At 42.2% G+C, this 12825-nt stretch overlaps 1 long non-coding RNA gene across 1 annotated transcript in view; it reads right to left on the bottom strand.

Moving 5' to 3' along the window:
* Positions 1 to 11477, bottom strand: part of LOC129651629 (uncharacterized) — a 55712-nt gene extending 44235 nt beyond the window's left edge. The window contains exons 1-2 of the long non-coding RNA XR_008714255.1: positions 11378 to 11477; positions 2620 to 2672 (exon numbers count right to left, since the gene is read on the bottom strand). This is a non-coding gene — a long non-coding RNA (uncharacterized LOC129651629). The remainder of the gene's footprint in view (positions 1 to 2619; positions 2673 to 11377) is intronic.
* Between the last annotated feature and the right edge of the window lie 1348 nt (positions 11478 to 12825).

Raw genomic sequence — 12825 nt, forward strand, 5'->3', positions numbered from 1 at the left:
TATAAGTATGTAAGAAGCCATAGGTGGGCAATCTATCCAACAGAGAGTGGGGGAAATCTGAGCCACAGCTACATTCTGGGCTCTTCACTAGTTCTGAAACCGGGTCCTGAACCCCTAATTAGACCGAGGTCCTAGTGCCCTCATCCCCTCCCTGGGACCATCTCCAGGCCCTCTCCTTGCACCCTACCCTGCCCCCTCAGGTCTGACTCTGGATAGGCTGCACCAAGCTTGAGTTGCCTCAGTCTCCTTAGATCTGGCTCTTGGACCTCTGGCTTTATCACACCCTTACCCTGACTTTATCCCTCTGTCTGGGTAGCTCTGTCTAACTTTGACCTACAGGTAGCATCAGTGGGTCCTTCCTCCCCATGGGAGTTTTCAGTGTGGTTCATGGTCAAGACTGACCAGCTACAACCAGCCCCACATCCCCTGAGTTACCAAGTCCTGCTGGATTTACTTCCCAAGTAACCTAGATCCCATACCTCTCGTCTTCCACTTACACGAGCTATATTTCTCAGCTAGTCTTCTAGCTCAAATCTCTCCTGTGCTTTGACTCTCTCTTTCCCTTCATGAATTCCCTGGCTTACCGTGTCAAGAGTATGATTCTAAACCTATGTATGATTCCATCATCCCCTATGTGTGAACCTTCATTATATTCCCAGCATAAAGACCAAATGCCCTAACACCGTTTCAAGGCTTGCACTGACCAAGGACCAACCTGCTTTAGAACCTTCTCATACTTTTGAATCCCCTCACACATTGCCAGGCACCCCTCCCTCCTGCTTTCTCAAAGCACCCCCTGATGTTCCAGGTATGTGTAGCATTAAGCCCTGCACCCCAACACAGCATGCCTTCAACATCTCTCCTTTTTTAGGGCTGAGAATGCCAACCCTCCCTGCGATAAACTCAGAATCCTTCTTACCCCTTGGTCATGCCTCAGATAGCGCAGATAAACAGTCCTCCTCACACCCAGCCTCCATTAGAGCCTGTCCCTCACTGCCAAAGGATCCCAGTACTCTCTGATAAAGCTTATTTCACTGCTCTGGCAAACTGGCTGAGAGTGCAGTTCTGACAGTGCTTATCTGTCTCCCCAGAGAGGAAAGCTTTCCATATTTGCATCTCCCACAACACCCAGCTCCATGTACACCCCCTTAAAGGGGCTCTGTATGCGCGCATAGGTTTGACCTTTAAACCAGATTAAAAAACATCTTCGTACCTGGCCTCCTCCCCTCCTGATGAGCCCTGAGCCCTGGTAGCAACATGGTCCATCTGTGGGATTGGAACCAGAGGCAGCAGATGCAGCCAGCAGCAGGCCGCTGGGAAGACTCATCAAATCTATTGAAGAAACCTGCTTAGAGATTTCCCTGGTGCTCCAGTGGTTAACAATCCACCTGCCAGTGCAGGGGACACCAGTTCAATCCCTGGTCTGGGAAGATTCCAGGCAACAAAAGATGCCGGGCAACAAAACCTGTGTGCCACATCTACTGAAGCCCACATGCCCTAGAGCCAGTGCTCCACAAGAGAAGCCACCTCAATGAGTAGCCCATGCACCGCAACTAGAGAGTAGCCCCGCTCACTGTGACTAGAGAAAGCCCAGTCACAGCAACAAAGACCCAGTGAAGCCAAAAATAATAAGTAAATAAAAAGAAATTTTAAAAAAAGAAACCTGCTTAGAGGGGAGCCCTGGATGCTAGTCAACTCCAAGACAGGGAAAAGAAGAGTAAGAAAGACTCGCCTTGCTCTGTGTATGTGCCCCACTCCTTTGAAAGCTTTTCCCTGCCAGCAGCCAGCCAAGGGAGTGGGAGTCTTTGCTGCTGGGTAGGTGTTGGGAGGTCCAGAGTTTTTCTCCAACTCCTCCCTCTCTCCAAAGCCCCAGCCCTCTTGTGTTTGTTGCAGTTTGGCTGCCAAGCCTTTTTCAAAGACACAGCATTAATTCCGCTTGCAGCACAAGTGGGATCAGGCATTTGGAAAAGAAAAGAAATATGGAATTCAGGAGCTGAGGCTGCCACACACAAAGACTATCGGGGAAGACAAACCAAAGGGAGGCTTCATTTTTCTGTTGTTTCGTTTTTCAACAGACCTAAGGTCACTGCAAGCACCAGCCATTAGCCTAATTAGACCCTGGGAATGAGAAAATGGAGGGAGCACTCCAATGGGGAAACAGAGGGGAGGGGCAAAGACAGTAATTGAAGCCAAATAATGAATATTAAACTCTTGTAAGTAATGTTTAATTAAGTTATTCTACGATTGAGGCTTTTTGCAAATATTACCATGGGATTCAAAGGAGTACATTAAGTGCCTGGAAAAATCACTAAACAGAGAACACAGGCTGCCTTCTTTGCCTCTAGTCTATGGCTCTGCTTAATCTGCATAGAAGTTCCATGAGCTAAAGGCGAAAGGAAGTCACAGAAACACATGTCCGCAACCCCCTGCTTTTGCCCGTACACCGTTTCCACACCATCCTGTGGCCCTGCAGCTTATCACCATGTTACAGCTGAAAACTTCTATTTGTCAAAAGATTGTATCGAAAGTGAAAAGGACAAACCAAAGCTTGAGAGGATTTTGCAAGCCACATCACCAAACTCAAGTTACATTTTTCAAAATATATAATGGTCTACTTACCCAACGGAAACACAGCAAAGGATATGAACAGGCAATTCACAGAAGAAAAAGATCTAGTTAAAACACAAAAAAAAAAAAAAAAAAAAAAACCTCAAGCTCACTTGACGTCAGAAAAATGCACAATCTGAGATGCTACCATGTCCTATCCATCAGATTAATGACAACAACAGAGAATGATTGTCTCATGATGCTAAGTGTTGGTGAGGATATGGAGAGATAGGAATGTTTAACTAACACACACTGGCACAGTCACACTAGAGAGCAATTTGGCACCGTACAGCAAGCTTGCTGGTAGGCTATGATCTATAGGGTTGCAAAGAACTGGACACAACTGAAGTGACTTTGCACTCATGCACAGCAAAGTTTAAGATGTGTGTACTTAAAACCTAGGAAATCAATTAAAAGTGTATATTAGATTCTTAGAGGTGTACAAAAATATTCGATGCAGCATTATTTATACAGCAGAAACTGGAAACAAACTCACACCCATAACAAGATAATGGGCATATAAATTGAGGAAACTTCATATAATGAAAAACTATTTAGGAGTAAAAGAAAATTAATATATGATATGAATAAATCTCTTAAACATAATTTTAAGTAGAACGCAAAACCTAAACAAAGTTTTCTTAAAATGGCAGAAGAATATAATACATTATGATATAATTCATGTAAAATTTAAAATCTACAGACCATAATATTTAGAGACACAAATACAGAATTGATGCCTTTTAACTGTGGTTCTGGAGAAGACTCCTGAAAGTCCTTTGGACAGCAAAGAGATCAAACCAATCAATCTCAAGGGAGATCAACCATGATTTTCACTGCAAGGACTGATGCTGAAGCTGAAGCTCCAATATTTTGGTCATCTGATATGAACAGACGACTCATTGGAAAAGCCCCCTATGCTGGGAAAGATTGAGGGCAGAAGGAGAAGAGGGCATCAGAAGATGAGATGGCTGGATGGCATCACCAATGCAATGAACATGAACTTGGCCAAACTTTGAGAGATGGCGAGGGACAGGGAGGCCTGGAGTGCTGCAGTCCATGAAGTGGCAAAAAGTAGGACACGACTGGGCAACTGAACAACCACAGCAATACATTACTATGCCTTCAGCATTTCATGATATCTTTAACTGGTAATGATCATATTTTTAAACAGGCCTCAACAAGATCCTATGCTCCTGGAAGAAGAGACTTGAAAATTCACCTGAGAATGGAAGGCCAGGTATGATCAGGGGGTAAAATGCAAGACACATTTGGGACACAATCAGATGAAGGAACTGAGGGCCATGAAATGTTGTTCTTGCTGAAATCTCTACCCAGAACACACTTGAAGTTCAAGTGAACTGAAAGCCACTTGATCCTGGAGCAATCACAAATGGGACCAGGAAAGCCAGCATGGTGCCCAACTCAGCCCTGCTAAGAGGACTTGAGGGTGGGAGATGGAAACCACTGCCCAAGAAGGATCAATTAGGTTTTTCTTGCCAACTGAATGGAGGCTAAACTCTAACTTTTCTCTGCATTCGGTATTTAACAGATACATCCAGATTCAGCTGCCGCGAGTATGGCAGTATTTTCTAAGAGCCTACAGAGGCCTCATTCTCTTGTTAGAGCTTGAGAATTCCTAGCAAACATTAGTCTTGGAGATTCTTACCATTGGCCAGAAGAGATGCTGCAGACACAAAAACTGCCAACAGAAATATTTGAACCTCTTTTAGTTGGATTTAACTGGAAGAAGTCTTAGGGAGGAATTGCAATAAATTTATATTTTTTATAAAGGATAGCCATGATAAATACATCTTTAGCTGGACTTTAAACATTCAGAGGGTGGTATTTTTATCCATAGAGGAACACCTACTATCTTATTTATTTATTGAAAAAAAAGAAGTAAAGAAACAGGCAGACAACCTAGTAAACTATAGTATTAGCTGACCTTGACTTTGGGTAGCCCGCTCTCTACAAGCATGAACAATTCCAATTCTATAATTAGGGGACTGGTCTAGACCAGAGGTCAGCCAAATTTGATCCATCGCCTATTTTTGTATGACTTGCAAGTGAAGAATGCCTTTTTGTATTTATAATTAATTTTAAAAAATAAAAACAAGATTATTTTGTGACACATAAAAAGTATACATAAATGTTAGTGTCCATAATACACTTTACTGACGTTGTTTTCTAATATACACAATTTTAAGTAATTTTTATTCAAGTATAGTTGATTTACAATGTTGTGCTAGTTTCTGCTGTACAGCAAAGTAAATCATACATATATATCAGTTCAGTTTAGTCGCTCAGTCATGTCCAACTCTTTACAACCCAATGAACCACAGCACAACAGGCCTCCCTGTCCATCACCAACTCCCAGAGTGCACCCAAACCCATGTCCATCCACTCAGTGATGCCATCCAACCATCTCATCCTCTGCCATCCCCTTCTCCTCCTGCCCTCAATCTTTCCCAGCATCAGGATCTTTTCAAATGAGTCAGCTCTTCACATCAGGTAGCCAAAGTATTGGGGTTTCATCTTCAACATCAGTCCTTCCAATGAACACCCAGGAGAACACCTAAAGTGGTCTCCTTTAGGATGGACTGGTTGGATCTCCTTGCAGTCCAAGGGACTCTCAAGAGTCTTCTCCAACACCACAGTTCAAAAGCATCAATTCTTCGGCGCTCAGCTTTCTTTATAGTCCAACTCTCACATCCATACATGACAACTGGAAAAACCACAGCCTTGACTAGATGGCCCTTTGTTGACAAAGTAATGTCTCTGCTTTTTAATATGCTGTCTAGGTTGGTCATAACTTTTCTTCCAAGGGGTAAATGTCTTTTAATTTCATGGCTGCAGTCACCATCTGCAGTGATTTTGGAGTCCAGAAAAATAAAGTCTGACACTGTTTCCACTGTTTCCCCATCTATTTGCCATGTCGTGATGGGACTGGATGCCATGATCTTAGTTTTCTGAATGTTGAGATTTAAGCCAATTTTTTCACTCTCCTCTTTCATTTTCATCAAGAGGCTCTTTAGTTCTTCACTTTCTGCCATAAGGGTGGTGTCATCTGCATATCTGAGGTTATTGATATTTCTCCCAGCAATCTTGATTCCAGCCCAGGTTTTCTCATGATGTACTCTGCATATAAATTAAATAAGTAGGGTGACAATATGCAGCCTTGATGTACCCCTTTTACTATTTGGAACCAGTCTGTTGTTCCATGTCCAGTTTTAACTATTGCTTCCTGACCTGTATACAGATTTCTCAGGAGGAAGGTCAGGAGGTCTGATATTCCCATCTCTTGAAGAATTTTCCACAGTTTATTTTGATCCACAGTCAAAGGCTTTGGCATAGTCAATAAAGCAGAAATAGATGTCTTTCTGGAACTCTCTTGCTTTTTTGATGATCCAGCGGATGTTGGCAATTTGATCTCTGGTTCCTCTGCCTTTTCTAAAACCAGCTTGAACATCTGGAAGTTCACAGTTGACATATTGTTGAAGTCTGGCTTGGAGAATTTTGAGCATTACTTTACTAGCAAGTGAGATGAGTGGAACTGTGTGGTAGTTTGAGCATTCTTTGTCATTGCCTTTCTTTGGGATTGGAATGAAAACTGACCTTTTCCAGTCCTGTGGCCACTGCTGAGTTTACCAAATTTGCTGGCATATTGAGTGGAGCACTTTCATAGCATCATCTTTTAGGATTTGAAACAGGTTAACTGGAATTCCATCACCTCCCCTAGCTTTGTTCATAGTGATGCTTCCTAAGGCCCACTTGACTTCACATTCCAGGATGTCTGGCTCTAGGCGAGTGATCACACCATCATAATTATCTGGATCATGAAGGTCTTTTTTGTACAGTTTTTCTGTGTATTCTTGCCACCTCTTCTTAATATCTTCTGCTTCTGTTAGGTCCCTACCATTTCTGTCCTTTATTGAGCCCATCTTTGCATGAAATGTTCCCTTGGTATCTCCAATTTTCTTGAAGAGATCTCTAGTTTTTCTATTCTATTGTTTTCCTCTATTTCTTTGCATTGATCATTGAGGAAGGCTTCCTTATCTCTCCTTTCTATTCTTTGGAACTCTGCATTCAGATCCTTATACCCTTCCTTTTCTCCTTTGCTTTTCACTTCTCTTATTTTCACAGCTGTTTGGAAGGCCTCCTCAGACAGCCATTTTGCTTTTTTGCATTTCTTTTTCTTGGGGATGGTCTTTATTCCTGTCTCCTGTACAGTGGCATGAACCTCCATCCGTAGTTCATCAGGCACTCTATCAGATCTAGTCCTTTAAATCTATTTCTCACTTCCACTGTATAGTCATAAGGGATTTGATTTAGGTCATACCTGAATGGTCTAGTGGTTTTCTCCACTTTCTTCAATTTCAATATGAATTTGCCAATAAGGATTTCATGATCTGAGCCACAGTTAGCTCCCAGTCTTGTTTTTGCTGACTGTATAGAGCTTCTCCATCTTTGGCTGCAAAGAAGATAATCAATCTGATTTCAGTGTTGACCTTCTGGTGATGTCCATGTGTAGAGTCTTATCTTGTGTTGTTGGAAGAGGGTGTTTGCTATGCCCAGTGTGTTCTCTTGCCCTGCTTCATTCTGTACTCCAAGGCCAAATTTGTCTGTTAATCCAGCTATTTCTTGACTTCTTACTTTTGCATTCCAGTCCCCTATAATGAAAAGGACATCTTTTTTTGGTGTTAGTTCTAGGAGGTCTTGTAGGTCTTCATAGAACTATTCAACTTTAGCTGCTTCAGCATAACTGGTTGGGGCATAGGGTTGGATTACCATGATATTGAATGGTTTGCCTTGGGAAACGAACAGAGATTATTCTGTCGTTTTTGAGATTGCATCCAAGTACTTCATTTCGAACTCTTTCGTTGACCATGATGGCCACTCCATTTCTTCTAAGGGATTCCTGCCCACAGTCGTAGATATAATGGTCATCTGAGTTAAGTTCACCCACTCCAGTCCGTCTTAGTTTGCTGATTCCTAGAATGTCGATGTTCACTCTTGTCATCTCCTGTTTGACCCTTTCCAATTTGCCTTGATTCACAGACCTAACATTCCAGGTTCCTATGCAATATTGTTCTTTACAGTATCGAACCTTGCTTTTATCACCAGTCCCACTCACAACTGGGTGTTGTTTTTGCTTTGGGTCCATCCCTTCACTTATATTTATATATATATATATATATATATATATATATATATATACTCTTTTTTCATATCATTTTCCTATATTACAGAGTATTGAGTAGAGTTCCCTGTGCTATACAGGAGGCGCATATTAGTTATCTATTTTATATACAGTAGTGTGTATGTGTCAATCCCAATTTCCCAATTTATCCCTCCCTCTCCCCCTTGGTGACCCTTAATTTGTATTGTGCTTGGCTGCTTCTGCACTGTAGTGGCAGAATTGAGTTAATGGGATAGAGACTATAGTCTCTATATTTACTGTCGGACTCTTTACAAAAAAGATTTGTCAATCCCTGGTCTACAGTAGCAATGTCCAAAAAAAAAATCTTATCATGTTAAAGCTGAAAAGGACCTCAGAGGTAATCTGACTCTGTGCTGTCTGGCATAGTAGCCTTTGATCTCATGAGGCCATTGAGCACTTGGAATGTATCTGGCCAAATTGAGATGCACTGGAAGAATGAAATGCACATCCAATTTTGGAGACTTAGCAGGAAAACAATAATGTAAAATATCTCACCCCAAATTCTTTATATTGATTACACATTGCATTTGGTGGATAGATTGGGTTAAATCAGATGTATCATTACAATTGATTTCAGTTCTTTTTCTTTTTTTCTTTAATGTGGCAACTGTAAACTTTCACATTTCATATCTGTCTCTCACTTTGCTGTGTGTCTTCAGTCTTTATGGCACCTCTCTGTGCTCCTCCTGGGGGTCTTGGCTTGGGTTTTCTCCACCTCCCTACCCTGGGGAGACCTTATGAGACCTTCTGGAATCCTCCTCCCAGCCCTGTCCAAACAGCCAGGACCTCCTATTAGAGGAGGTACATCAGGAGTAGCATAGGGATGTGAGGACAAAGGGCTTCCGAGGTGGCAAGTGGGCAAAGAACCCACCTGCCAATGCAGGAGACAAAAGATGCGTGTTCGATCACTGGGTCAAGAAGATCCCCTGGAGGAGGGCATGGCAATCCACTCCAGAATTCTTGCCTGGAGAATTGCATAGACAGGAGAGCCTGGCGGGCTGTAGTCCATAGGATCACAAAGAGTCGGACACGACTGAAGTGACTTAGCACGCACACACATGAAGATAAAACCTAAGTGAACCAAGGGATACTCTGAAAAGATGTAAAAAAATGTAAAAAAGATGAAAAAAAATACTCTGAAAGATGATTCAGAAAATTTGAAATTAAGGGAATTGAGGAAATTAAGGAATTTGAGCATTAAGGAAAGCTTTTGAGAAGACATTTTTGACAAAGAGATAGCAGAATTCCTGGGATTCCTAACTAAGGAGGACCACTGGTCATGAGTTGAGGGAGAGAGTTGGAAATTGAAACAGAATCCAGAAAAGCAGGCTAGGACCCCAGGAAGACTGGGCTCTGGCTCCTGCAGAGCTTCAAAGGAAGCTGGCACAACAGTCCTGAGTGGGAGGTGGGACCCTGTATGACATATCACCAAAGCCTGAAACCTTCCTTAGTCATCAGGATCCAAATCAGGAGATGGGGCTGAAAGGGAGAGATGGGGTTTGATGCTTCAAACCTGAGTTTCTTCAGAAAGTGCATGTCCCCGATGCAAATGAAAGTAGAAATATGTGATTTTTCCCATGTCCCCGATCCTGGAAGAGTAATGAAATAACCTCTGTGCAACACTGCAGTGGGCTGGGCTAGAAAAAGAGGGAATTATCAGAGGTGGGCTAATCAAGCATACCTCAAAAAGTAGAATACATTATTATTATAAAAACAAATGCCCATTATAATTTGTTCAAACCATACATTGTTGTTGTTCCTCAGTCACTCAGTTGTGTCTAACTCTTTGTGACCCCATGGACTGCACCACACCAGGCTTCTCTTTCCTTCACCATTTCCTGGAGTTTGCTCAAACTCATGTCTATTGAGTCAGTGATGCCATCCAACCATCTCATCCTTTGTCACTCCTTTCTCCTCCTGCCCTCCGTCTTTCCCAGCATCAGGGTCTTTTCCAATAAGTTGGCTCTTCACATCAGGTGGCCAAAGTATTGGAGCTTCAGCTTCAGTTATCAGTCCTTCCAATGAATATTCAGGACTGATTTCCTTTAGGATTGCCTGGTTTCATCTCCTTGTTGTTTAAGAGACTCTCAAGAGTCTTCTCCAGCACCACAATTCAAAAGCATCAATTCTTTGGCACTCAGCCTTCTTTACAGTCCAACCCTCACATCTGTACATGACTACTGGAAAAACCAAACTGTACACAGAAATATAGTAAAAACAGAAGCTATCTAAAGCTTCTCAACCCAGAAATAATGATTTGGAGACCATTCTTCATTCCTGTCTTGACGTATCCTGGATTACTGAATAGAATCATATCCTACAAGCTCATTTTCTCATAAACATCATCTGTGTGTGTGTGTGTGTGCGTGTGTGTATGTGTGTGTGTGTTTATTTGAGATCAGTATCTTGGTGGGGGGAGACTTGTAAAGGCTTACTCCTTTCCTTTCTCCTCCCAACCCATATACTTATATAAGAAAGATTGTCATTATTTTACAAAAAAGATCATTTTTACACACTTTTCTGCATTCTGCTTGTTTCACACTTTGTATAAATTTCTCCAAATTATTGGATTGAGAGTTCATTCATTTTTAATGTCTGCATAATATTTATAGTATGGGTGTACTGTAACTTATTCAATTATCCCCACTGATGAGCACTCTCTTTGAAACAATTTTACATATGTACTCTTACTCACCACCACTTTTATTTCCATGAAATAAATTCCCATAAGTGGGAGTGCTGGGTAGAAGGGGATATGCATTTTTTAATTTTACTAGCTATTGCCAGATTGTTTTCTAAAAAGACTGAAACAGTTTACATTTCCTTCAGCAATGTGTGTGTAAATTCCCTCTGCCCTGCATTTCCTCCACTGGTAGATATTATTGGTCTTCCTGTTTGCCAGTCTGAGTGTAAAGCGATAATTCAAAATTCTACTTTCATTTGCATTTTTCTGACTTGCAGTAAAGTTTGAGCATTTTTAAAATGTGTTTATTGGCCTTTAGATTTGCTCTTCTGTGAGTTGCCTATACAAATCCTTTATGTGTTTCTCTGTTTGGTTACCTTTTTGTTGGTTTTTAAGAGCTTTTTGTATATTACAGCTATGAATCCTTTATCAATGTGATTTTTTTTTCCTAAATTTATCATTTGACTCCATTCTTATTTTTACAACTAAATTGCAGCATGCTGTTTGACCCAGGGGATAGGATAAGAATCAGATATTCAGGGCCTTCCCTGGTGGTCCAGTGGCTAAGATTCCGAACTCCCAATGCAGGGAACCAGGGTTCAATCATTGGTCAAGGAACTAGATCCCACATGCTGAAACTAAAGAGTTCACATGCCACAATTAAAGATCCCACATGCAGCAACTAAGACCCAGCACAGTCAAATAAAATAATTAATTAAAAATTTTAAAAGAATCAGAGATTTTAAGGGTACATAGAACAGACAACATTATGCTCCAGATCCCCTCTGAGGATGGTGGATTGGTTGGCTCAGGATGACAGAACAAAGAGCCACAGACTGGAGGCTTATACGACAGAAACTTACTTTCTCACAGTTCTAGAGCCTGGAAATCCAAGGCCTAGGTGCAGAGGGTAGGTTTCTGGTGAAGCCTCACTTCCCAGCTTGCAGATGGCCACCTTCTTGGTGCGTCCTCACAAAACCACTCTTCTGTGCTTCTGAGAGAAAAAGAGCAATCTCTAGTGCCTCTTTTCTCCTAAGAACAGCAGTCCTATTGGATCAGGGCCCCACCCTTAGAAAATCATTTAACCTTAATTACTTTCTTAACCTCAGATCATGGACGTGAGTCTGAGTGAACTGCGGGAGTTGGTGATGGACAGGAAGGCCTGGTGTGCTGTGATTCATGGGGTCTCAAAGAGTTGGACACGACTGAGTGACTGAACTGAACTGAACCTCAGATATGCAGATGACACCACCCTTATGGCAGAAAGTGAAGAACTAAAGAGCCTCTTGATGAAAGTGAAAGAGGAGAGTGAAAAGGTTGGCTTAAAGCTCAACATTCAGAAAACTAAGATCGTGGCATCTGGTCCCATCACTTCTTGGCAAATAGATGGGGAAACAGTGGAAACAATGGCTGACTTTATTTTGGGGGGCCCCAAAACCACTGCAGATGGTGATTGCAGCCATGAAATTAAAAGATGCTTACTCTTTGGAAGGAAAGTTATGACCAACCTAGACAGCATATTAAAAAGCAGAGACATTACTTTGCCAACAAAGGTCCATCTAGTCAAGGCTATGGTTTTTCTAGTGGTCGTGTATGGATGTGAGAGTTTGACTATAAAGAAAGCTGAGAGCCAAAGAATTGATGCTTTTGAACTGTGGTGTTGGAGAAGACTCTTGAGAGTCCCTTGGACTGCAAAGAGATCCAACCAGTCCATCCTAAAGGAGTCCAGTCCTGGGTGTTCATTGGAAGGACTGATGTTGAAGCTGAAACCCCAATACTTTGGCCACCTGATGTGAAGAGCTGACTCATTTGAAAAGATCCTGATGCTGGGAAAGATTGAGGGCAGGAGGAGAAGGGGACGGCAGATGATGAGATGGTTGGATGGCTTCACCGACTCAATGGACATGGGATTGGGTGAACTCCGGGAGTTGGTGACGGACAAGAAGGCCTGGTGTGCTGCGGTTCGTGGGGTCGCAAGGAGTCAGACACGACTGAGCAACTGAACTGACTGACTTTCTTTAAGGCCCCATCTCCATATACATGGTCTCATTGGGAGTTAAGGTGTCAATATCTAAAGTTGATGGTGCACACAATTCAGTTTCTGATGCATGGGTTCTACAGAAATGAATAAACTCAGAGGGAAAAGGAGGGCTTCCCAGGTGGCACCTGTGGTATAGAATCTGCCTGCCAATCCAGGAGATGAAAGAGACACTGGTTCGATTCCTAGGTCAGGAAGATCCCCTGGAGTAGGAAACAGAAACCCACTCCAGCATTCTTGCCTGGGAAAATTCCATGGACAGAGGAGCCTGGC

The sequence above is a fragment of the Bubalus kerabau genome, chromosome 4, assembly GCF_029407905.1.
Source record: "Bubalus kerabau isolate K-KA32 ecotype Philippines breed swamp buffalo chromosome 4, PCC_UOA_SB_1v2, whole genome shotgun sequence".
NCBI classification, from domain to species: Eukaryota; Metazoa; Chordata; class Mammalia; order Artiodactyla; family Bovidae; genus Bubalus; species Bubalus kerabau.